At 41.6% G+C, this 26,851-nt stretch overlaps 1 protein-coding gene and 1 long non-coding RNA gene across 5 annotated transcripts in view; one reads left to right on the top strand and one right to left on the bottom strand.

Moving 5' to 3' along the window:
• Positions 1-590: 590 nt before the first annotated feature.
• Positions 591-4,954, bottom strand: LOC120753563 (uncharacterized). 3 transcript variants are annotated; one of them, XR_005701149.2, is made up of 3 exons: positions 4,758-4,954; positions 4,202-4,259; positions 591-3,884 (listed from the first exon to the last, which is right to left on the bottom strand). It is a non-coding gene; the product is annotated as an uncharacterized LOC120753563 (long non-coding RNA). The 3 variants fall into 3 exon arrangements; XR_009207906.1 differs by having other exon boundaries at positions 591-4,259; XR_005701148.2 differs by lacking the exon at positions 4,202-4,259.
• A 3,317-nt stretch (positions 4,955-8,271) lies between these two features.
• The window catches only part of PDE5A (phosphodiesterase 5A), a 116,746-nt gene continuing 98,166 nt past the window's right edge, over positions 8,272-26,851 (top strand). The window contains exons 1-2 of one of the 2 annotated variants that reach the window (XM_040063901.2): positions 8,272-8,819; positions 10,960-11,049. The gene's annotated coding sequence lies outside the window, so the exon portion shown is untranslated. Of the gene's footprint in view, positions 8,820-10,959; positions 11,164-26,851 lie in introns of both variants that reach the window. The other variant, XM_040063900.2, reaches the window with a different exon arrangement.

The raw sequence follows: 26,851 nt of genomic DNA, 5'->3' as shown, positions 1-26,851 counted from the left end.
AATTTCTGTGGCCTTATCTCACTTTCTGTGATAATCCAACCCAAATATCTTTAGGGGCTCTCCCTCTGAACCTTTTCTGGAGCAATCTGCAGACCTACATCAGCTAATTCAATTTCCAGTTTGGTCAACAAGGTATCTATGTCAAGCTGTTCCCCTGCTATAAGGATATCATCCATATAATGATAAATTAGCAAGGCTGGATTTTTACGGCAGATTGGGTCCAATGCCCATGCTACATACATTTGATACATTGTGGGCCAATTTCTTATCCCTTACAGTAAAGCTACCCAATGATATCGTTTTATGGGTTATTCTTTGTTGACCAAAGGCACTGAAAAGGCAAACTTAGGGCAATCATTTGGATGTAATAAAATTGTAAAGAAACTATTTTTCAAATCAATAATCAAAAGATCCTAGTTTTCTGGTAACATGTTGGGAGATGGGAGTCCTGGCTGTAATCAACCCATGGCCCGGATAACCTGGTTAACTTTATGCAGGTCATGCAACAACCATTTTCTACTTTTCTTTGGAACAGTAAACACAGGACTATTTCAGGGGCTGTTAGAAGGAACAATATGGCCCTTGTCCAATTACACCCGAACCAGTTCTTGCACGTGGGCGATTTTTTCATTGGTTAGTGGCCATTGGTCAATCCATACAGGAGTGTCTGTCAACCATGTTAACTTTTGGACCAGTCGCCTTCCCATGGCCACCCCTAAACATCCTCTGAGGTAAGCTGAAGCCCCATCTGACTCAACACATCCCTTCCTAATAAGCAAACTGTGGTTCTCATTACATATGGCCGTGTTGATGCCTTTAACCTATCAAGTAATGAAAAGCCAATTGGCAGTTTACTAATCTGAGTAATCTGAACTCCTCCCACCCTGACTGCTGGTGTCTGTAAACTCTGTAAAGGCCGATATTGAGGCCATTTTTCCCTAGGAACAAGGGTGACATCCGCTCTGATATCCAGCAACATTTTAAACTATAAAGTGGTCCCATCCAGTCCCAATTACTCTAACTTCTTTGATTGGTTTGGATTTGTCAATTTCCATAGTAAAATAAATCTCAGGCTCTCCAGATGAGCCAAATCCTCTATCTCCCCTAATAATTTCACTGCTCTTAGGGACCATAGCTTTAAGTGGTACCAATTGTCCAATTTTTGTCCCTGCCGGGATAGAAATTGGAGGGTTGGGTGTCCATACCATTATTCCTATGTTGCCACTATAATCAGCATCAACTACCCCAGGCAAAACAAACAAATCTTTATGCGTTGTTGATGATCTGCCTAATAGCAAAGCACTTAATCCTCTCCCCAAGGGTGAATTCATGTTAGTAGGGATAGATTGTACCTGGTTATTAGCAAGGGTCATGGTTACTGCTGTTGTGACATCCACTCAGGCACTCCCTGCTGTGACAGCAGAGATGCCATCCAGGGAGCTGGACAGCCCTTGTTTTGTGTCATCATGCTTGGGCCCCATGTGCTCATCAGCCTGTTTCCCATGGGGTTCCTGTCTTTTTAAAATTTTGAGCGGCATTCCTGCACACAATGGCCAAATTTATCACAAAGGTTACAAGTTTCACTAAATCTCTTGCCACCAGACAGTGACAGTTTTGTTTGTTGTCCTCCTCCCTTCCTCTTTGCCTTGCATTGGGCCTTAAGGTGACCAGGCTTAGCGCAGTTGAAACATTTTAGACCTCGGTCACTCCTTCCTTGCTGAATTAAGGGCTTAACAGCTGTGAAAATGCAGTAGCCATATATCCTGCTTTTTCCTCAGCTCAGGAGCAAGCTTCAATATTTTCCACCAAGGTCACAGTTCTTGGCAGAGCATGGAATAATCTCTTACAAGTCTGATTAGCATTTTCTACAGCCAAGATCATAAGCAAGGCTTCTCTGAGAGTCAGAAAGCGGTGCCTTTTCTAAAGCATTTTTCAGCCTATCTAGGAACTGCATGTATGATCCTTTAACACCTTGCTTTATTTTCTCATAAGAAGGAATCAATTTCCCATCTTCTGGTAATGTTTTTAAAGCTTCCCTTGCTAGACCTTGTGACTGCCGTAAAATTTCTAAGTGCAGTTGTCCCTGTACTTGAGCATCTGCAAAAGGTCCCTGACCTAGTAACATATCTACAGAAATTGCCCTTAAAGGATCCCCATCATTCTTTTCCAGATTAACTGCTGCAATTTGACACAAATCAGTCTACCTTGTCCACCATATCAACTCTTGCATAGGTGTTACTATCAGTCTAGCTATCTGTCTGTTATCAAAAGGGGTCAGGAGTGATCCAGTAAAAATATTGTCAAAAAAGGTTTGTGTATAGCGGAAGGTTAACCCATAGCGATTTTCTAGCTTCCATAATAATTCTCCAATCTAGTGCAAACCATGTATTCGCATGCCTCCCTCCATTCCTGTCACTCCCCCTCAGTTGAGCTGGACATGCTATTGGAATAATTTCACTCTCGTATCTTTTATCAGTCCATTCCACCATAATCTGGGATCATCATTGTCACTGACTCCAGCTGTCTTTGTATTATTAGCCCCCGTCAGCTGATCCATGGCTGCCATGTTGTCTCATATGAATTGCTCATGCAGTTTTTGTTGTTGTTCCAACTCCCGCAATTTCTCAAATAACTCCGATACCCATAAAAGCTTGGTCACCCTTCGCCTGCCAAATATACTGGCCAGTGGGTGATGGCAGAGCTGTCAGAGGGAATGGTGGATACAGATGACAGGTCACAGCTCCCTGTCCCTTGGGCTCAATTTCCATCAGCTCATTTTGTGCTGGGCTCAGTGCCCTTTGAGGGTTAACAATGCCCAATTCTTATGGTGGAGATAAGTTCTGTACTGTCTGTGACTCTCCTCCTCCTGCTTCCTCCAGCGGGGGTGCTGATGGCGGAGCAAAAGAAGGAATGCAAGGATCATTGTCAAATACTTTTACTGGATAAGCAGACACCGAGACCAGGCCTAGAGCAGCGTATGCTCCAGCGGCAGCATTTTGTTCTGCCTTCATTTCTCGGATTATCGTAATTACCAGTTTCCAAGTTGTTGCTAGCTCTTTTTCCTCCTTCAATCCATTACTTTGTCCCACAGAAGCTGTCCTCTATGTTCCCATGTCTCTACTTTAAATACATTTGCTTCTGTGGACAGTCCACGTTCCCTGTTCCATAATAACTATTTTCTGAGGATATTCTCATCATATTTAATTCCTCTCTTGGAAAGGATATGGAGGAGTAACCACTATTGCATTGCCATCTGTAGTCAGACTTTGTCCCATCTCCTCCTCCTGGCTGCTCACCTCACTGGGCACCTGTTGCAATGCACATTGTTCAGTCCCAGGCCATCCTCCAGCCTGCTGGTCTCAGTCACGCTGAGCCATCCTCCAGCCAGACTCTCCTTCTGGGTTCTGCTGCCTTTCCTCCGATTCAGATCACGTTGGGGTCCACCAGCTAAGGAGAGAAGAAAAAGGACTCCACACAATTCAATGTGAATCTAGCAAAAGCCATTTATTGTGCTTCTAAACATTGTTTATATTTATCTTGGCTTACGCAGTCACTCATTATTTGATTGGTAGCTTTGCTTTGTCCACACATCTCTTGACTGATGGCTCTATCCTGTCCACGGGGCAAGCAATGCATCTTTTTCTTAATCTAATTGATTAAGTTACAGTTGATACTGTAAGGTTGACACCCCTGTGCCCATCAGCAACTTTTCTGCTTCTTCTTTCTTCTTGCAACATCAGCCTTTTTTATTCACAAAGGTGACCTCCTTCCTTAGTTCCAGAAGATTAGTCCGGTTCATTTAGTTCATGTCCATTTTCCTGTAAATATGACCCTACACACCAGCACCAGGCCAAGGGGGCCCCGGCAGTGCCTGAGCCCCACACCTGGAGTGGACAGAGAGGCCAGGACAGGCACAGATCAGTGTTGCTGTTCCCACCTGCCAGCCCAGCAGAGCTCACCTCAGCTCTGCACGCGTTTGTCAGTCCTGGCGGCAGCCCAGCCATGACATTCCCGCTCCACCTCAGCAATTCCCCAGGGAATGAATGCCAGGAGTGCTCCTGAGCAAAGCATTTGGTGCCAGGGCACGGGCAGAAGCACCCTCAAATGCAGCAGCATGCCCCATTTTAAACCCTTCAGTGCTTGAAAAGCAGGAGTTTCCTTCAATTTAACCCCTGAAACTGAGGCAACAGGGGGTGTTTACCTCAGCTGAAACCAGTACAACGGGCAAGTACTTGTGCTCTCTCCTTCAATTCAATCTGCTAAAATAGCAGGAAAAAAAAGAGGATTTTGCTTCAAATTAAATCTTTCAATTGATGGGAAAAGGGAGATTTTCACCTCAATTCAAACCATTACTAAACATGAACAACAGGTCTTCCCTCTCAGTTTAAACCTTAGGATCATGAAAGTGGGGGATTTACCAATTCAGACCCATAATACAGCATCAATATTTTCCCCCCTTCCATTTAAAACAGAACACAGGGATTCCCTGTCAACTAATACCCCTAACAGCCTGGAAAAGCCAGGTTTCCTTCAATAAATACCTTAAAATGACAGGTGAAGGGGGATCCCCCCAGTTCAAACACAGACAAAAATGGAAGGGGAGTTTCTTCCCTCAATCTAAACTCCTTTTGTCCTCATAACCCTCTTTTTTTTTTTTTTTTTTTTTTTCTGGGAGCACCTGGGAGGGACTGGCAAGATGAAATCAAAAGAAAAAAAAAAGGAGAAAGGTTCCCCAGCAAATCCACATGCTGGCTCACCTGCTCCTGCCTGGCACAAAGGTTTGCCCCTCAGCATCTTCTTTAAACAATGCTCCACATCCAAGTGCATCCAGGTGCTCACACAGGCCCTGTGAGATACTCTCACTGTTGTTCCATGAGACACCCCCAGGAGCCACCATAAACCCCTTTCCTCCAGCAGCTCCAGGCCAAGGGAAGCTTAGGGAAACAACAGAGCTCAGGGAAGCTCCCCCTAAAAACAGCCCCTGGCAGGAGCTGCCCCCTTCTCACTGTCACAGCTCACACCTGGGGCTGCTCTGTCCCCTCCTCATCCTCACAGCTCTCACCTGGGGCTGCTCTGTCCCCTCCTCATCCTCACAGCTCACACGTGGTGCTGTTGCCACTCCAAGTGTCAGGGCAGGGGCAGAAGCCACTTGCTGCTCATTCCCTGGACAGCTCGTTGTCTGCATCTGGCACACTGGGACACTGGTCTTTTCATTCTGTTGATAAGGACCACTCTTCTCCTTCGAGTGCCCAAGGCTGAAATTGGGATTCCACCTCCAAAATTTCATGTGTCTGAGGTTCATAATTCCCAATGAAATTCCCCACTGACCATAAGCCATCACCTGTTGGAGTCCAGGGCATTCCTTTGGTTGCCCTGGAGGGTCAGGGACCTGGGCAAGGGGGTCTGGGACCCCAGCGTCTCTGGGATGGGCAGAAACAACTCGCCGTCCCTCAGATGGGACAGAAACAATCACCTGCAATTTTTTCCTCTGGAATAATTACTGGCTTGCCTTTCTGTGGAAGTGTTTGATGCATCCACGGAGAGCTCAGAGGCTTTTTACGGTTTATCTTCACAAGCTTAAGCCAAATCCAAACAACCAGAATTCAGGGAAATATGGATACAGTTTATAAATACTCCACTTCCCTGCATATCCCCAAAGCAGATTTACTCCATCCTTTCTTCCCAACAGCACCTCTCCAGCAAAAATCCCACTTCTCAGACATAAACCAAACAGAAAACTACTACAGGTGGTGGCTTGGAAAGTAGAATTTATAGTACATCAGGCTAGATGACTAAAACACATCCATGACAGTCATTGAAGGAGTGCTTTTCAGTGGAGAAAATAGCCATTTTGGTAGTACACTTTCACAGACCTTCAGAAAAAGTAGAATTATCACCAACTCCTAAGAGCCCTGCTGAAGCCAAGCTTGGAGTGGAAAAAGAGAACATAAATGCACCAGCCTTAACAAAAAGCCTTCACACAGCCATAGTGGGAACCAGTCACATTTACTCTTTCCTCGATTTTGTGACAGCGTGACTGTGAAGTAAAAGCACATTAACCACAAGGCAGAGCTAGGATTTTACAGGTCTTCATTTTGGTAGTCTGGATGACAAATGTCTTCTGGGGCTGCCACACACTTCAGGGGCAGGCAGAGAACGGAGGCAGAAACTGCCAGAGAGCCCTTTATATTCCCTTCAGCCCCAGCATCTGTTCTTATGGTTTCAGGTACTTGATTGTTTCATTCCTAGATAAAAACGTTATGGCATTATTGTCAAAACTACTACCCATCCCTAGTCAGAGTCTCCTACATTCCCGTATACAATAAAGTGGATAGAGGGTATTTTTTAGGGTATTTTTTCAAGTGGATCTAGAGATGAATTCCAATTCTGTGGCAATACCTATAAAAACTTGACAGATTTTGGTATTCTACACCCACCCCTCCCTGTGATTTTTTTTTTTTGGCAGCTTTGGGATCCTCTGGGGGACGGCATCCAGCAGTGACCTCTCCTCATTCCCTACTCACCTGCTCTTCTACCACAGGGTGGCTCCCTCTCCTAGAGAGCCCCAAATGGTGCCCTAAATGACATCAGAATCCCTGAGTCTCCACCCCCTCCCCCTCAGCCTTTTTTCCTCGCCCCCCAAAGGCGGCACAGAACGAGTCAAACCCATTCTCTGCCTGGCTCCTGGTTTCTCTCTCATCATGGTATGCAAAGGGAGATCTGAGACTGTGTTGATAGGTAGCCTGGGAATGCAATAGGTTAGGCAAGGTAACAAAAAAGCACTGCTCTAGCTTCTGGGTAAAAGGAAATTGCGTTCAAGTAGTTGTTTATTTCGAGTCCATTTTCAGGTGGATTCATTTTGCCATCTTCTGCATTGCAATTTAAGGATGTCCAGAACAGATTGTACAAGGTCTCTCTATTTGTTTTATAATCTGGCTCCCCACGCAGCACAACTCCTAGGTGCCTTAGATAATAGAATATGCATTATTTTAATAATGTAAGCATTTCTTTATTTTGGTGGAGTTACACACTTGCCCTCTCTGATGGATACTGCCTGAGAAAAGCTGGGATCTCAGACCCTTTTTCATTGTTTTGATAGTATTCAGAAGATCCTCCAAATCCAGATAAAACCAACCCAAGATCTCCACACACATGGTTCCTCATAGTACTGTATAAAGTTTCTAATGCAGACAAAAATTGGAGTGGTTAGTCAGATGGCATGGAGAAAGCCCTAACTCCATAATGTGTGAAAAGTTATAGAGCCAAACTTCAAGTATCCAGGTTTAAATTTCTTCTTCTTTGACTTAGTAACTTTTTAATTTTTTTTTTTTTTTTTTTTTTTTTTTTTTTTTTTTTTTTTTTTTTTTTTTTTTTTTTAAAGTTTGGTATGAAATAGTTCAGCCATTTTTTGGAGCAAACTTTTCACACATTATGGAGTTAGGGCTTTCTCCTTGGAGGGGTGGTTTCGCCAGCATTTATATTTTTCATCTTTTTTTCTGAAGAGCCATAGTGATTTATAAGAGGAGCTTGAAATCTGGCAACCCTCGAGTTAGAATGGTATCTTTGTCCCCAGGAAAATCCATTCCTAATCAGCTATGTTAGAAGTTACAGAAAAATCACAGCTGGTGTTTACAAAGCAGAAACACATTTTGATTTTCAGAGTGTTTCAATGAGAGTGTGCAAGCCCTGAGCCTGCTCAGACTCTTGTCCTGGGCAGGTACTACATGTCTGGAGGCACAGCTCAGGGCAGGTTTTTCTTGAACAGATTTCTTGTTTTCTTACAGCAAAACTCTGACATCAACAAAAAAGGCATAACAGAGGAGTTGACAGGGAAGGAAAAACTAATTAGGAATTAGTTGGGTATTAGAGTCTCCTAACATTATTAGACAGCATTAGAGCCTTTGAAACTCAGCCTGCACAATAATAATTTCCCTAGAATTTAAGGTCTTGTTCTCCAGTTGTTCTAACTCAGCTCTATTAATATCACTGGAGTTACATTAGTTTGCCCTGACTAATATCCTTCAGTTATGCAGACAAGCAAATAAAATCACTTTAGCTGTTCTTTTAAAGTCATTCCCAATCATCTGAAATGCTCCCTCAGTACAAAAAACAAACCCCAAACACAGGACCTCGATGCAGCCCTGAACTGGCTGCACATTCCATATTAGGGGTCAATAGGAGTTTCACAAGGATACCCTTGGTCCCTGCTTCCTCACAGCGACTTTGGAGGGAGGGGAAGACAGGGTTTGAAAAACATTCCAGATTTCAGCCGAGTTTTTGTAGCTGTGCAGACACAGAAGTCGCTGAAACGTCTGGAGGGACAGCCTCAGCAAGCCTGTGACCTTCTACGACAAACTGGACCATGGCAATTCAGAAGGGATTTAGCTGGGATTGTTAAACGTGTGCCAAAAAGAGAACTGCCTCTTGGGTTTTTTCAAACAAGTAGCACTATATTTGGACTGGAAACAGCCTGTGGATGAGCAGGAATAACCATTAGAAGGCAAGTGAAAAGTTTCAAGCAGATACTACAGTCAAGGAAGAAACAACTCGAATGTATCTGGGCAAGTTTCCATACTGACTGAAGCAACACTTTTTCCCATGACATCAGACTCAAAACAAACAATATATTATAGTCCATATGTTGACTAAGGAAAGCCCAAGCCGTGCAGAGCCATGCACCAGCCTTCAGAACAGCGACTGAACAAAAGCTGGATTGCTTGCAAGCCATGGGAGTTAATCAAACAAACAAAAAGCCCCAGGTTTTCAGGATAAGGCACCTGGGTCAGACTTCTCAGCACGATGAGGTTGTGAATCCCGAGGTAAGACTGAAAGCAAACTGCCTGGATCAAAGCTATGCAGTCTGATTAGATGACAAGGGCAATAAGTAAACAGCGCTTCGAATACGCAGCAGCCAAAAGGCTCAGAAAATTGTAGAGTTGGTTACGGATAGCGTGCTCAGAGAACCTGGAGTTCTCTAGCTACCTGAGGTCATACGGCATTTGCATGAGAAATTTGGACTTTGGAATGGTTGGCAGTCAGAGTTCAGAAGAGCTTTTGGCAGGTTAAACATGTTCCCAGTAAGATGATGCTGAGGATAAACATGCAAGAGAAATATATAAGTGCTGTTTTCACAAGAATAGTGCTGCTTTCTTAGAACTGCCTGTATTTTAGGGAGGAAAGCTAGAACACAGTCCTGATGGGATGCCAATACAATCCATCGAGAACAGTTAGTAAATCACACAGCTTAGCAACTGAAAAGGACATGGTACATTTTGAAATTTGAAATAAAAACAGAACCATGTTCCACAGGAAAGAGGTACTTGTTTAGCATGTATTGATGCTGTTTACAAAAGGATTGGGAGCTTAACTCTTACTGTAAAATGGCCTAATAACATAATAATTGCTGCTTACAGCTGAATTCACTGAGATATTTTAGCAAACCTTGAATTATCTGGTCCATTGATCCTTTGTAATAAGGAACAGGATTCACTTTGATCTTTCTCACAGAACTTAACAAGGCAACATTAGAAAATAGCCTTTTCAAATGAAGACAAATTTGACTAGGAGGATAACTGGGCAAGTTGTTAAATTTTAATTATGTTTTAGCAAAATTATCTAAGCTCATAGGTTCAATAGTCACAACAAAGCAGGAAATAAAATGCTACATTATTGTCACTGGTAGATTAAAGTGGCAGAACCTAGGTTTATACAAGTATTAAGGGAAAAGAGCATTTCTTTTGTTTGCACAGTACTGAACACATTCAGAAATCCAACAAGAAATGCCTTGTTCTGCAGTCAGACTTGGAAAATGCAATTAACTTAATGATTTTTTTTTTCCCTATTTTAAATGACAGATATAGTTAAAGAGTTGTTTTCTAGTTCTGTACATCCATTTTTATTCCCTTATACTGTTTCCCAGTGCTTCAGTCCAGGAATAAGTTTTTTTAGTGTCAAACCACACAGTGAAAGTCTCAGCTAAAAACCCCATCTATGTAAACAAATTTGGCAACCACAAATTCTTCGTTGCTCAGTTTGGATCTCTGCAGCCATTTCCTTCAAGATAGACCCTTGTTCACAGGGATCTTTAGACAACAGTAGACTAAATTAATCCCAGGTATTGCCAAGAAAAGAGGCACTGAAATGTGTTGCTTCCAAATAACAGCAACCCTCCGGAGACAGTCACTACAGCCAGCTGTTATCTGTTGGGAAGACCAAGACCCTCAGCATTAGAGATTAGCTCCCACAGCTCTGTGGGCTTCACTGTACATCTGCCACAGCTGTTTGGAACACCCAGTCTTTAAAAAGTTGAATCTTCCTGCCAACTGAGGTGTGTTAACATCTGCCTGCTGCTGCTGCTGCTGCTGCTGCTGCTGCACTGAACATCAGTGCCTAAATCCTAAGGAAATACTTAACAGTTTTCATCACGGATCTCCCAGTTCTGCTGTGTGGGAAGCAGTGGTGACATATTGGCCAGATTTGTTGCATAAAGATCACAAGAGGTGACGAAGAGGAAGAATTGCACATCTTTATAAGGTTACCTGGATTTCAATTACTTAACTTGGTCTCTAGGTCCAGTCTGAAACCACTGGTTTAGAAATTAAGGAGCTGCCATTGTTCCATACTCACTTGCAAGTTACTCAGGGTATAATGCACATCAATGCTTCATTACAACTCCAAATAAACAAAAAAAAGTAATAACACCGGGTGTTCAACAGCTTACCTACCTTAAGATACAGTTAAGGGCAGCTTGGTTTTCACTCATGACATCCATTCTGTAGCTTGATGAAATTCTAGAAGGAAAAAAAGGTAAAATCATCAGGTAGCCTTAACTAATCCTTAGGAAGTCATTCCTGTGAAACTGTGGAAAACAAATGCAGGTAGTCTGACAATTATCAGACAGAAAAGTTGTCTTTTAGCCCTTGCTCTTAATTTTAAGTTGCTGCTGTACATTCCCCTCAGTGTGAAGAAAGAAGAAGGGAGCTCAGCAAGACTCAGCTGGGAAGAAACATTCTGAACCTGGTGACAGAGACTTGTGTGCAAGACTGAGAGGTCAGTTCTGTGCTTCACTTCTGGTCTTCGATGCGTAATTCCTGGTGTATGGAGAAGGGATGCAAAAGTAGAGACAGACATGGTGCAGTTTAACCTTGCACTTACTGCACTGCTGTGAGTACCCTTTCTAATTTATTATATGATTAAATTATTAGGATCTTGATTAGGGTCTGTATAAAGCGCTGATCACTATTACAAACACTTCGTAGGAGCTTTCTCGATGTTCTTATCCCAAACTCAGGCAAGTAACCTCTGCTCATTTATCAGGAAACTGTTTCAATCATAGCAGGAACCTTTTTCATTATTTGTCAGCACAAATTACCCCAGTATTTGTTTCACTGAATGCATGTAAAACATCTCTGTGACTTTGTTTTGCTTTCAGTAGTTACCCCACCAGAAATTAAAACCTTTCAGCTCCACAGATCATAGTTTACACAAATTTACCTAGAGATTCCATGAAACTTACTTTAGTATAACATGCCAGCATGAAAACCAGAGATTTTCATTTTTCATCTCCACGTATATTTCACACACATGAAATGCTTTTCAGATAATATTTATTTTAGTGTAGGAAAATCACGGAGTGGCAGTAAAATATCAGGAAGCACTGGGCAAAGAAATGTTCCGCTGGGCTGAAGCAGCTGTCAAACGTGTCTTCTCAAAAATCCCGAAAGCCATGTTAGCTGCTACATCTCAGTTTTTGTGCACCTCAGCAGTTCTTCGTTCTGGCTGGAAGCATAAGCTGTGAAACGACTGCTCACGGCATTCTGAGTTTGGCCATAGCGTCCTGGAATTGTAACAGTGTATTTTTTGGGGTCCATTCAATATTAACTGAGCTTCCAAATGCTTCTTGGCTCAGGAGCCACAAACTGGACCTTGAACTTCCCATTTGTACTCAGTGGCGGGGGGCTAAACCTGCCATCTGTTTTGACAAATGTTTTCCATTGCCTCTGCATAGCTGTCAGAAAACGAGGCCTATTAGAAGTTAAAGTTCTCTTTCTGAACCACCAAGATTCTTTGAGTCCTCAGAAAACCCATCAGACCGCAGCTAATTGTAATTCTGTTTGCAAAAGGTTTTAGTTTGTCGCGAGCTGCGGGTCTTAATATCTTCCTAGATCCATATCACTAGTTCTCTGAGCATCTGCCTACTGCTCATTCCTTCGGGGCAAAAAATCTTCACTGAGTGGAAAATCATAGCTGCAGGCATCCTGGAAAATAAAATAAAATAAAATAAAATAAATAAAATAAAATAAATAAAATAAAATAAAATAAAATAAAATAAAGATAAAGATAAAATAATAAGATAAAAAGACAGCATCACTTCTACTTGTGTCTTCTGCACTTTTCTTCAGCCTGAAGAGTCTCAGCTCTTAGCAGAACCAGGAGAATCAAGGGAGCTTGGTAAGGGTTGCCAGCTATGATATTAATAAACAGAGGAAGTGTTCAGAAAAAAATAGTAATTAGAAGCTATAGTTCTTCCTGACTTTTAGGGAGCTTTTCTAGATTCTGTGGAAAATATGTAATAATCAGATACAATTGCTCTTGCATAAATCGTCTCACAAGATGTGCATTTAAAATATTTGGGTTTGAACTGGAGCTGAATGATGAATTGATGCTATCAGTAAAAGAGAATAAAAGAAGGATGAAAAATAAGGATGCTTCACTAAATGAGCTCTTTAGGTTTGAGCAGATGAACCATGTCAGCATGGAAAAAGTCTTGTATCATTCATGTCACGTGTAACAAGACATCCTACCTGTGATTGCTGCCGTGAGCCACAGAGCCACTGTGCACATGAATAAACCCAACGCGATGCAAGACATGCAATTAAGTTCAAAATACTTGGTTTCAGATCTGTTTCAGATGGGTAATTTATCCACACAGGTGCAGCTGTCACTTTTTACAGACTGGACTCTCACTAACTGATTGTAACCAACAAAAACCAGGAGAGCAATATCCCACATCCTTTTCACACGGAATATTTGGGCTCCTGGTCATGCTGTAGGTTCAGCCACTGTATACATGCCAGGAGTCTGTTTGAAGGATCCTGAGAGATTGCCAGCCTTCCCCTGGCAATCACCCACCCTGCCAGGGCACAGCAGAGAGGTTTTGCTCTTTCCAGATGCATCAGTGGTGTCTGTGCCATCCTGTGCTCCACGAAGCATTAATGGTTTCCAGATGTTGGCTCACAGGGTGCTGACACAACTTTTGCAGCATTAGAGTATCACACAGCAATATTATGAGAAGAATCAGAAACAAGGGAGAATCTTACAGCCTTTGGAACATACAGTGACAAGAGGAGCTAAATACGATGCTGTTGTAACACTGAACTTGCTCAGCATTGCTGCCTAGGATCTTGTCCAGATCAGGCTTGTGCTGCAGCACCAGAAAGGGCGCAACCTTTGAATTCACAGTGCAATTTCTACCATTTGTTATTATACCTGACATGCTGTAATTAAACTTGAATTAAGTAATATCAGAAATAAGTATTAGTAGCTAGGTCTTGTTGAAAACGATACAGTCATTTTATATAAAATAGTGAAACTTCATTTTCTCTTTCAATGTATTTAAACACATCAATTTCCTTTCTGAAACACAAAATTCTTCCATATTTGCCTTTCCTACTTGTCTTCACTTACAAAACCACCTGGAGAGAAGAGAAAAAAGGTAGAAAAAAATTTTAAAACTGTTCATGTAACTATTTTTTTTTTAATCATTATCAGATTAAATTATAAAACTTTCTTTAGAAAAAAAGACTGACAAACACAAAAGTATAATCTAGAACTGGAAAACACAAAACCAACAGTATTTAAAGACTTGAGACAGATTTTAAGAGGATTAATAGAAGCTTTTTCTAGCATATCTGAAAGATCTTAGACCCTGGGAAGCCTGCTGTTTTACAGAGATATCATCTCAAATATAAAGAAGATTATAAGGAGTTCTTCACTCATCTGAAATTATTCCCTCATCTATGAAAGCAGAGACAACAACTCTGTTGACATAAATGACAATAAAAGCAGCTGCTGATTTGGGGCTGTATTTGTATTTAAAAAGGTGACCATGTAACAGCCAGTAAACACAAACCATGAGAAGAGGAGGGAAGTCCAGTAACAGTAACCATAAAACATTTAAAAGGCAAAACTAAGAAGAAGTATGATTTGATTTGTTTTAGTCCATCTGACAGTTTTATATCCAGATTTAACTAAGAGATCATTAATATCCACGGAAATGTAAGCAAAGGAATTTTGAGCCGAGATGTCTTGTTCAAAGCAATAAAAGCTTTATTCACGCTCTGCTTGTACCTCAAACATTTCATAACTTGGCAGCCCTGAACAAGTACTTTGAGAGCCACCAGTGCAATTGCACAGAACAGAATCAGTCAGCATCTGTTAAAAAAATCCTTGCTCTGCTATGGAAAAAAGCAATTATCATTAAAGTTTTTTTTTTTCCCTCAGAAAAATCTGGCTACACATGAGGAGGAAAATCAGATAGCAAACTGCATGCAATAGGGAGCTTTAATTTTCCCTTTTTGCCTTCTAAGTAGAAGAGATTCCTTCAAGTGAAGTCCTTTTGCAGATTATAACTTCCTAAAGGGCCACAAGAGGATTTACTCATCCAAGTTCCCTTAATACAGTCCCGTCCTATTCCGAAACATTCTTAAATGCTGAGATCAGCAGATAGCAAGAACACATGTCAGAAGAGCTGTGTTCTTTTTCATTCACAGGAAGATACCAGGGAGAACTTTTTCAAGTTAGCTATTTGCAATTTCGCAGAAAGTCTCAGCTTCCCACTTCAAACAATGGTTTCTGCAGCTGAATTTCTTTGTGCAGACTGTGCTTCACTGAAAACAGAATATTACTGAAAAAAGGAGGATTAAAATTTCGAGCAGTATTTTTACCAGTATTTTTAATAAAATTTTCCGTTTTCTTGACAAATTAAAGAGGAAAACTTATTTTAGAGATGACCCTGTTTTTAAAAAGAAAAACCAAATAGAATCCCAAACAGAACAATGTCTTCCCAACCCTAAATCAATTTGCTTAATGACTTTAGTTTTGTAAGGAATATTTCTATAAGGTTTGCATTTAGGCATGACTACAGTTGGGATTCTCACAATACTCCTAAGACTAAAAATGTCAGTGTTCCATATATATGCAATGATTAAATCTTCAAGAATGGTTTCACTGACTTTGAGGTTCCCCAGCTCTGCTTTTCACTTTTTTTTTTGTTGTTGTTGTTCTAAAAACACCATTATGGAGTTGGTGCAGTAATGAGTCTCATTTTGAACTGGGCTGAAACTAACTAAGGCTTCTTTTATATCTTTCCCATGCTAAGGGGGGGATCCTATAGTACCTAAATCTCATGTAATTCAGTGGTCTGTTGGGACAGTCCCAGTGTTTTCAGTGGGAAGTACAATTTTAATGCAGCATTTTTTAAAAATTAAAGATTATTCCTGAGGGTCTTTAGCAAAATAAGCAAATGTGTTTGTTAGTATAAAATACACTCTTATGTACACAGAATTACTTTAATACAGAGTTGGATCATCAATAATTCAAAGAAAAGGATGCACAAGGGTGAAACTGATAGGAGACATAGGCCAGGCTTTGGGAAGCCTAGCTGAATCAACAACAGTGACTAATGGGTGAATCTCAGCTGAGAACATAACATTGGGAAATGACACTATTAAGATGACTGGTGAGATGAATTACTTTGTCAAAAACATCTCTGAATGTCCATGCAGACAGAGAGCATTTTCAGGATATAGGAAAATCAGACTGTTTGTCTGGGCTGACATCAGTCACTGTCCGTGGACTGGGCTATGGACTGTGTGTGCCTTTGGTGAGCTCATCTTTCCACAGCTCCAAAATATGCTGTGTGATACTGTGGCCGTAGACAGCCAGTTCAGCAAATATTATTCAAGGTCAAACACTTCAAAACAATGTGGAGACGGTCACAGCTATCAGAAAAGTCTGGGTTTAATTACAGAAGGCTCAAATAATTGATACCCACATCGGATTACTTTGGGTCCATGACTTACCTTAACATTTCTATAAGTAATGTGGTGTGTTTAAAAAACTGAGCTCATCATCCGTGATTTCAGTTTTATTTGGAAGCCCTCTTGAAAGTTTAATTTCTGCTGCCACTTGTATATGCATTTTCTCTCTGTTAAATGCTAAATTAAACTGATTTGCCTGAGACAATCCCTGAGGCTAAATTTCTGCAGGGCTCTGGGCTTTCTGTGCTTTAAAAATTAATGGCTTCTCCTACTTAAAACGTAAAGTGGCTTTTAGTCACCATGAAGGTTTTTGTGTGCCGATGTTATCACAAATCTCTTCTCACTAGCATTTACCTTATGTTATGTAATATGTATGAGACATCACCTGTCTTCTCTTTTATTCACCTAAATAGAACAGGTTTTGACATCTTTTTTTATGTGTCATATGAGCTGGCAGATTCCATCAAGCTATCTTTAATATTTTATTTTTTATGTTTTACTCCCATTTCCAGTTTCCTGCCAGGCATTCAGAATGAGTTTTGTAGGTAAAGTCTGTGGCAGGACTTTTGTCTGTGGCACATGGCACAGTCTAAACAGATCACCAGTCCCAGTCAGGAAGAAAAAGAGCGCACTCAGACTTCAGGATCTAAGTGAAACTTTTGAATTCAGAGTAATATCAATAAGCCAAAGTTGAAAATAAAATAATCTCACTCCTTCACAGAATTTAATGATTCTTATACTGAAAATTGTTGCCCCTCAATTCTCTTGCTGTTCTCCGAGACATGTTCCTGCAGGAGAATATTTTGTACCAAGTGATGAGCTCATGTTGAGAGCAGCCCTCAACAAAATTTCTACGTCCATATGGCATGTGAATTATAACCTTCTATCATGGACTTAACAAGCCATGGGCCGATGTTAATTGTCACTTCCACATTTCAGTGTTGTTTATATGCCACTAATAAAACCTGCTGTTCTTCTTAATAACAAATCAGGGAATTTTAATTTTTTAAGGGATACACTTGGCACCCTACTTTCCTTCTGCCTCCTATTACATTCCTGCCATGACTCTCTGTGCTTTTCAAACATAATCAGCAATGGGTCAAATCTTAATATTTTATTGAGATTTTCTTCGTACTCTTTTCAGGCAAAATTCGTTAAGGGCAGAACTACATGCCAAAACCCTTCTGCTGTATCTGTTCATTACTGGGAAAAGAATTTGAATAATATGTAAACAGATTCTGCACAATATGAAAATGCATTTAATATTTTATTATATTTTAGCTGCCTGTTAGGGATCTCATCCCAGCCCACAATTTATAATCATGCGCAAAAGGCAGCTTCCTGAATTTGCATAGTTTAGAAATAGCAAAGGAGAAACAACACGGTGAGGGTAATTACTTTTAAATAATATTAGAGCAGAGCTTAGTGGATCAGTGCAGCATCTGCAAAGTTCTGCCCATTAAGATCTGCAAAGCCTTCAGATGAGGCCCTGAAGAACACAAGCTACACAAATTCAGCCTGTTAATTTCAGAGTTTTTTATTAAATTAGTTGTCAGATAACTGTAAAGCAGATGTCAGGGCTTCCAAATCTGCTTGAGAAAGTTCAGGGTGTATAAAACAAACACTACTTGACTGACCAGAAACGAGGCCCGGGTGTCAAGCACAGTCTCAGCCCAGGACTCCTGTGCTTCCCCACAGAGTTAATGGGAGCACTTAGCCCATTGAGCTGGCGGGATGTCCCCAGCGCTCCCTCTGGGCTGGCCAGACCTGTCCCTAGGGATTCGGAGGGCCCCGAAGGCAGGGAGTGTGTGCAAAGAGAGGTGAGGGCGCTGGAAGGTGCCCCTGCAAGGCCAGGATGTGCAGAGCTCCCATCATCACATTCCTCCCCCCACAGCAGCGTTTGGGACAACAGGCCAAAGTCATCCTTCATAGCCATAAAACTGCCTGGTCAGCCCAGCTATGGATGGGATCTCCAAGGAAGTCACTTTAACCTCAAGGCCACATGTACAGCTGTAAAACATCCACATGGCCCAGAGGGAAGGATCCCTCCTTCAGCCTTCAAGGCATTTCCAGCACAAAGTGCAGCTGTCTGGGGTTTGTGCTGGGAACAATTTGGAATTACAACTTTGAAAACCCTTCACTTTTTATAGCTATTTGAAAAGCAATGCAACTGGAACTCACCACAGAGAGGTCAGCTAACCCAGCGGTGTGGATTGCAGGCTTCCTCTCGACACACATCAAAGGCAAACCCAAACAAAAAGGCTTTTCTTTGCACTCATAATTGGCACTGGGCAGAGGCTTGTTCTCCTGTGCAGGCCCCTGAAAGAAAAGTAATCTGATAACTCAAGCTGGAGACAGACAATTTAAAAGAAGCCGTGCACCCCAACAGCTACGCGGATGCCTGGCATGGCCAGTTACCCCTGCAAATTGAGTAGAAAGTAGGGAAGAGCGGCACATTCGGAGCAGGTTACATCGGCACAGCCTGGCAGCCCCAGGAGGGACAGTGTCACTTTGTCACCAAATGCATCCCCCTAACAGCCAAGCCTCGGTCTCCTCACCTGCATGCACGAGAAAAGTTATCCCAGCTCCAGAACAGACTATACACCATGGACTTGGATCCCTAGGTTCCAAGTGGCTCTTTTAGGCTCCATCTGCATATTAGACGTTTTTCTCGGAATGTTAGTCACGCTTAAAAGACGAATACTGAATGAACCCATGTGAGGTTCCAACATGCTGCAACCTTGTGTGCAAAGTAGAAATAAAATCCCAGTCAAGTTTCTTTGTTGACTGTCTCATTCTTAATTTCTGGGCGCAACTCTTGCTTCACCCTTAGAAATTTCTTCTCCGACTCCATGCACTAATACAACTGCAACTATATGTATGTTGCATATCAAGATGTATGCACAGTACATTCCTTTAATCACACATAAGCTTCCTGAACTGCATTATTTTTCATCTGTTTTTTGAGTAAATAACACAGAAAAAAAAATTGCTGTGTTCTTCCAGTGTTTTGGAATGTGTATTTTGAGGTAAGAAAGTATTATGTTGGATTTACTGTACTTTGGTACTTCTGTCTCAGTTACTCAAGATCAAATCAGTCAGGGGGAGGGTGGGAATCACAGTAACCCGGGGTTACGTGGTACAAATGGTATTTACAGTTGGCTATTACCAAACAAATCCTACCATCAGTAAGACTACCAATCACTGAAGGATACTAACCAAATTCCATCTTTTCTGTGAATTAAATCAGCTCTCCTGATTTTGTTTCCATACAGTGGAAGATGTTATATACCTACTGAATTGGTACTGTTGGCTTTAAGTTACAGCATTTGGTTCTTCAGGGTATTTTGGAGCAACTGCATGCAGAACAGCATAGTGTAGGTTTTGGAGTATTTTCCATAACATTAGTGATTTATTCAGATTTTAATTCCTACAGGAATAGTGTTATTTTATTTAAGAGGAACATCTCTGCAGCAGCTCTTCTGGCAGAGAGAGCTCCTTCAGGAATCTCTTGCTTCCATACCTATTGGGTTAGCTTCTCTCAGGGGTCAGTCCTGCAAACTCTTTTTGGGCCTGGGGAAAGCAGTGTTCTCTTTTTCTTGGACAGTCAAATCAGATAACTATAACCCATTTCTTGATGGTTTTTTGATAATTTAACTCTTTCCTTTTGCATACTGATTTTTTTTCTCAAATACTTTCTGCTGTGAACAGGCTATGAAATATTTTCTGCCTTCAGCACACATCACAGGATAAGACCTGTCCTTAGCAGAAGGAGTTTTCAGACTTTGACATCCTATTCAAGCCTCTCAGATTTTCATGCAAGTAGCTTCAGTAACTACTCTGATAACATCAAATTTCCTGGAAAACATACCAGCTAATAGAGAGAGGTTCCCCAAAAGTCTCATTCATTGACCCAAAAACTAGCACTTCCCTCACCCTCTCAGATGTTTGAATCCCTACATAATCCAAATTGCACAGAGCAAAAGTAATCCTGTGCTCAGCGGAAAGCAGAGCTGAAAAGTCAAAAAAATCTCAAGCTATGCTGCCTCAAGCTTTTCTGCTTCCAAAGGAGTGGCTAATGACTTGTTCTTTGGGAAGACTGGAAAGAGTTCAAATATGAAGGCATGATTAAGAGAAGAAAAATCTTCCACACCAATTACAGCTTCCATGCTTTTGGTCAGAATCCATAACCCAGCTTCCAGGGGCAGCCCAATGACTATTCCCTTGCCTTATGCTCCACCGGGTCAAAAGGATAGATGCATGCTATCAGCTTGCTATTTTATAAGCTGAAAAAGAGAGAAATTGGATGGGCAGGCTGCCTCGGAAATTCTTTTGGAACACAATTGGCACTAAAAGTTTTCCCAGAAGAAAATGATTCAGGTTTCAAAATTTTCTGAGATTGAGGACTGCATGCAAGCTATGTTTCTCTCCTGCTCATCATCACTACTGTCTCCAGTGCCATCACAGCTTCAAAAATTTCTCAAAACACAGGAAATTAGAAGTAACAGATTCCAGCATTTTTTAAAGCACCACGCTCTGCATGCTCTCATTTGGCAGCCTGCTGCTTTCCAGCACTTGTGAGCATGCTCTCCTCCCTGCATTTGTCTGCTGCCTTTTCGGCTGACACAGCCAGAATTGCTCACATCCATCCCAACAGCACCTAAGAAGTTCTCCAAAGTGAGAGCTTGTGCATTTACTGATGGCTGCCCAGTGATGTGGAGAGTTCCAGATCCTGACAATGCTCTAAGTATTGCCAGGTGAGTGAGAAACATGTGACTCTGTGGTGAGGGCAAGAGAATTTTAGTGAACAGAGCAAAGATACACAGTGACAAGGCGTTGTACTGCAATGCTCAAAGCTGCAGGAATAAATGCAGAAATTTGAGAAGGAACCATCATACCTGCAGCTGCACGTATGAGAACCACACGTTATGGATCACTGTTACAATTAGGTCCCATCCGTCTTTCAGGGTTTGTCACCAATTCAGTGGATAAAATCCACAGCCCTCATGAGTCTCCTTTTGTGCTCCTGTAGGTTTTTTTGCTTTACCTTCATATTGCTCAACCACAGGAGCAGTTCAACGGCGAGGCAGGAGGAAAGGCTGCAGAAAGTATTCCAATAGTTCCAACTGGAAGAACAGCTCCTCTGATAAAACATCCATGTGGCTGCTGTAATTTGCATTAGGTAACATCTTGTTCCACAAAACTCAGGGAAATTATCCCATTTCATTGATGTGATAAAAAAGTAATTGGAATCACCCTGCCTTTTACTGCATGGATCGTGAACAAATAGAAATTGGGCCAGCATTTGAGTTTGACAAGCACTTGCTGTTTTTTCACTCACTGGCTTTATACAGCTGTGATCAGCAGCACGTTAGGGAAGAGCGGAGCTGGTATAGATATTTCCAGTTCACCAGCAGTAATTAGATCTGTGAGCACGAATATAAATCTAAAGACCTGACAAGCAAATGGCTGCTTATGGGCATATTTCTATTTACTGTCTCAAGAACCTTCTTTAGTCTCGTGTAAAGCTGTGTATCTCATTCAGATTAAACCCTGGGATGAATTTCTTGTCTTTCCACTTCATGCCCGTGGAAATGATTTGGCTGCATTACACAGCAGTTCCAAGGGCATGATCCACAGATATCAGAAATGGCAAGTAGGTAAGTAGTAAACATCCAGAACAGCCAAGGTGACACACACCTTTAACTTAATTTAAGCGGCTGGCCTTCAGTTTTCCCCTCCAAGCAACCAAATATACAGTTTGCCTTAACAGAACTGAAGAGACAAGTGGAATTTCCTTTTGGATTTCCTTATTTCCTTACAAGAGCACTAATGCATTATTTCTCAATTACACTCTGTAGTTTGGCACAGTTTAACAGGGTGGGAGGACAACAAACTTGCATCCTGCGAGGGAGGAATACAGCAGGCAACAATCAGAACATGGATGTGACTACAGCCCTTTGCCTTTTTTTTTTTTTTTTCCAAAGCAAAAGTTTGTCAGAAATAACTGGAAAAGGGATAGTGAGAGGATGAGCAGCCTGCAGTAAGACCAAAAACCAGGATAAACAACATAATGCAGTCAATAGCTGGCATGTTCTGCTATTTCTTTGTCCATATTAAGAGTCAAGTATTGATTATCTGTAACATATAGAGTACATTTTACAGAGTAGCTCCACGAGTCCTCAAATCACAAACACACCCTTGACATGCTCGTGAATTAAAAAAATAGATAGCAACTATTCCTACAAAACAGAAGCAGAGGACCAAAACAAAGCTGAAAAAACGTAAAGCCTTCTATAATATCTTTAAAAATAGTTTTCTAAACAAGGAATGTTAATACATTAATCATAAGTTAAGCTTCAAGAGACAAGTAAAAATACCATCAAGTAGTATTGGAAGCTCTATCATTTAATATCATAAGCAAAAGGCAAAAGAAACCCTTCAAGTTTAAACTGAAATACAAATTTGCTTTGTGACTTGGGGCCGTGTCTCATCTCTTTGTGCCTCTATGAGCCCAGCTGGAAAGTGTAATAATAAATTAAGAATCACAAAAACAAAAAGCAGGCCTGCAATGAGATCCAGATGCTCCATTAAACTGCCGTTCCCCTTAAACACCTTCCAAACCATAGCTAAATAGGAATACGCCTGGCAGCTGGATTTTAGGCATGCCTGTGAAACCATGGAACATTCTTTATCTGTTTTCCAACAATTAGAAGCTACCTTGCCTCTTCAGGAACTGGAACCACATTAGCTCCTATCCATAACAAAGGAATTAGAACAAAACTCTCCTGATGACACCTCAAGATTAAAGGATCATACAATTCATGATTCTCTGTTTGTACAGTAACTTATTCTGTGGTTTGCCTTGGCCAGGCAATGTGCACGCTGAGACTGCTGTGTGTTACATGAAATTCAATCTTTCCACTGTTACCATATCTTTTCCTGGCTTTTTAATTCCATACCTTCTCTGAATTTTGAATGGGGTTTTCTCATCTTCCCCTGTTTCGATCACAACATTTTTCCAAAGGCAGTATATTGTTATTGTATCTACTTACAAAATGGTGATTGGAGCTGAATCTGGGCATACAGAAATTATGCTCAAAGCTGTCGTTATCTCAAGGTGTTTTAGTCAGAATTTTTGCTGGATATACTTTAGCTGCACAAAAAAATAAGCAGAAAATGGGAGAAAACTGTAGGACTGCCATGTAACTAACGACAGATACCATAATAGACACAGAAGAAATTAAACTTGCTTGAGTGTCTGCAACACCACTGCTTTGTGGCTGTGGTGTTCAGCTTTGCTACAGCAACTTCGTTTGTAGCATCCTTTCTGTAGGAGGCATTTCCAGTACATACCACCAAACACTAGACCTCCTGTAGAACACATTTGTAATTTTTGTTAGGAATTTAAAGTGAATCCTGCTAGGATTTCAAAGTGAAGAACGTGGCACGGGGCTCCCTCAGAAGCAGTTTCTTCTCAGATTTTAAGGACGTGCCTGTGAAGCCCTGAATGCTGTTGAAGTGGCATTCCACTGCTAATGAAAGTGCTCAGATGAAGTGTGACACCTACAGAGGAATGCCTTCCTGCAAACGCATAAAGGGCTCCCAGAGCATCCCATAAAATGAGGAATTCCTAATGCTGACCTTATTGCAACTTGGGAAGAGTGCTGCTGAGCCCTGCTGGTGTCCTTGAAGGTTATTTTCTTGACTCAATAGGAAAAAATCCTAGTGTATAACTTTACCACTCTTCTGTGAAAAAGTTATAGCCTCAGGATAGGCCAGAAGCAAATATGTCTCTCAGAACTCGTTCTTAAATTATCACCATCTCTTTTCTAGGTGAGCACAGTGCTCCACATGCTCTTATTGCTGGTAAAAGGATACACTGGCTCCAGGAGATTTCAAGCTCAGCATAACTGCACATGATAATTGCCATTTTCTATAAAACATCCATCACCACTTCAGTAGATCATCAGGCTCACAGCTGAAATAACAGAATGTGGTTGCTTCCCAAAGCACACAGAGAGTGTCAAAACGCGACATTGCTAAGTGGCAAATGCCAAAAGACAACCAAGGGACTGGAAACTGATTCACACCAATTGGAATGAAGAAAGTGCAGTCACTGCCAGCGTGCTGAGATCCATCAGAGGCCCCCAGGCACGTGCTCCAGAGGAATATGGCTTCTCCCATGCAATTCCCAGGCACTGCGGAGGATGGTCCTCCCGTGCCTCCAGCTGCAGAGCCATAGCCCATTGCCACCTGGTGGCTGAGGATGTTTAATACAGCCCACCTTGACTCCTGGGCTTTGCAGAGTTTCAGGAGGGTATTTTCTGGGTTTACTCCCTCTTACAGATCAGCCCCTTCCTGTGGTATTGTATGGGAATGCATTAAGCGCCCACACCAGCAACTGCAACCGCAGCTAAATTTCTATTTACTAGAAATGTCTCAGGTAGCGTGTTGCCAAAGAAATTCCCTGCTTCTAAAGCAAAGTGAAATCACAGTATAAGTTTCCAGCTAAGAATGACGCGCAGCTAAGAACAACCACCTGAACTGGGACCTGCACCTCAGCAGTTGGGCGATGCTTACATTTCATCACAATGAAAAAAGTTATAGATTATTCAAAATAAGGCATTTACTAAGAGACTTTCATCTCTGCTCTGCATCTGGCTCACTAACTTTATTTTAAAGTGAAAGAAGAAAATTGATACAGGCAAAAAATGAGCTCCATTTTTTAGCCCGAATCTTGACCCTTAGAATCTAATACAGTTTTCTTACAGCATCCTAAAAATTACTTCATACCACTTTGCATCTGTATTTCTCAAGCTGGTCTACCCCTAACCCACCTCATCCAAAACTAGGCAGCTGAATGGTTGTGGACAGACAATTGCCAGTGCAGATGCCAAAAAGAATGCCCTTTAAAAGGCAAAGCCAAATGTGAATACCAAATTGTGCAAGTGCCCAAGTGAAAATAATAAAATCATAGGCTTGACCTTGCTCCACCCATTCATTTTGGGCAGACTTGCCTGGAAAAGTTAATGGGTTTGACCTCAGTTTCAAGAGATGAAGCTAGACCATGTGCAGCAGGGCCTTTGATGTCAGTAAAGTTATGCCTGATTTATCCCAGCCTAGCCAAAGTTAGAATCTAGCTTGAGGGTAAAAACATCTTTTCAATTACCCAGGCTAGTTCTCCCCTGTGCAGGCTTGTGGCTGCACCACAGTGGCTGTTCTCAGTTTCCTGTGACTTGGAATATTTCATTCTTTCCTCCTGGTCACAGTGCAGGAGAGATGCTCAGGGTCACAGTTATCATGGGACAGTGAAGGGAGCTTTTCTTACAGACTTCTCAGATGATTCCCTTTTCCTGCATTCTCTTCTAAGCGTTTACATCTCCAGCTCAGCAGAACCAGGGAAACCCACTGGATGGAATAACCTACATTTTCTCCAAGTCTGCAAAGTCAGTGAGTAGTTCTGAAGTAAAAAGTATGATAGATGAAGATACAGGTTGTATTTACTTTGGTGATCTTGAAACTCAGCATTCTCCTGCCAGCCAGAGGGATTCATGCAAGCCTAACTGTTCAGGGAAGGAATATATCAGTGACAGAAGGGGTGATTGAAGGAGCAGAAAACCCCCCTAGATCAAGTGAATAGAAAGCAAGTTCATTATTGGTTCTGACTGCCAAAATATCTTCCTATACCTGCCCCTCCTGATAATTTAATAAATTACATCCCACTGTGGGTTTTTTTTCCCTATGGAACCACACAGAACATTTGCTTTCCTATGCTGTAAAGCTCAATGCAGGAGAGTTGAGTGTGCTGAAAAAGGCTTTTAGGCACACACTGGCCAATGCACAATCACTGGTCACAGCACCTGGGACCCAGCCCTGGTCCCAGAGTCTTTTGAAGGCTGCCTGGGAGCTAAACTGAGTGGCTGCACTGAGCACATTTCCCTGGGGCTCAACAGAGAGGCACTGGACAGGCTGGGAAACCTCGAGTCAGACACCAAGAGTATGGCTGCAAAAGGCCACGAGCATCCTGTTCTAATGTCGACATTAGCCCTGCCTGGAGCAGAAGGATGGGACTAAATCACTTCCTGAAATCCCTTCCAACATAAATATTCAGAGATATTACCAACATCTTTCAAATTTCACATATTTTTTAAACATTAGTTAAACACGAATAGAGGAACGGAACCTCTCCGGAAATAAGCTGTGCACTATTAATAAGCATACTGTAATAAAAACTTTAAGCGATGCTTAAGTGACGATTAAACACATAACAATGTACTTTCCTACAGACAGCAATGAAATTGAGCACTAAACACTACAGGCAGAACAAAATCATTTAACATAGATGCCTTTAAAGTGCATTATTAAAATAAAAACAAAGGACATTTGTTCTCCCTATATGTGGTGCCATATGAAGAACTCATTCCCACATTTCTACTAAACACTGGTTTAGCTGAAGTTAACTCTGTGCTTAGGAGAGCAGAGTTACATATATAGCTTCTTAGAGGTTTTTCTTTGCCTAATAGAGAATATTGCAGTAGGCTCACATGCTTTGTTTGAAGCTTTTACAATTAGCAACACAAAACACGGGCTAGACAATGAGGAAATAATACTGTAAAGAATATTGTTTTCTGGCCAGGTAGACAAGTTCCTTTTGTGATACCTTAACCTGGATTTGTTTGCTTTATGACTGCTTGTGAGCTCTGCAGCTCTCTGTTATAAGATTTTCCAATGGCTGTCTCAGTCACTGGTGTGACTTACAGCGCTCCTGCTGCAAGCACAGGTTCATGGATGAAGCCTGCAACAGGAAG

This window comes from Hirundo rustica, chromosome 5, assembly GCF_015227805.2.
Source record: "Hirundo rustica isolate bHirRus1 chromosome 5, bHirRus1.pri.v3, whole genome shotgun sequence".
Lineage (NCBI taxonomy): Eukaryota > Metazoa > Chordata > Aves > Passeriformes > Hirundinidae > Hirundo > Hirundo rustica.
The sequence above is the reverse complement of the archived record's forward strand: the minus strand, read 5'-3'. Positions and strand labels throughout refer to the sequence as shown.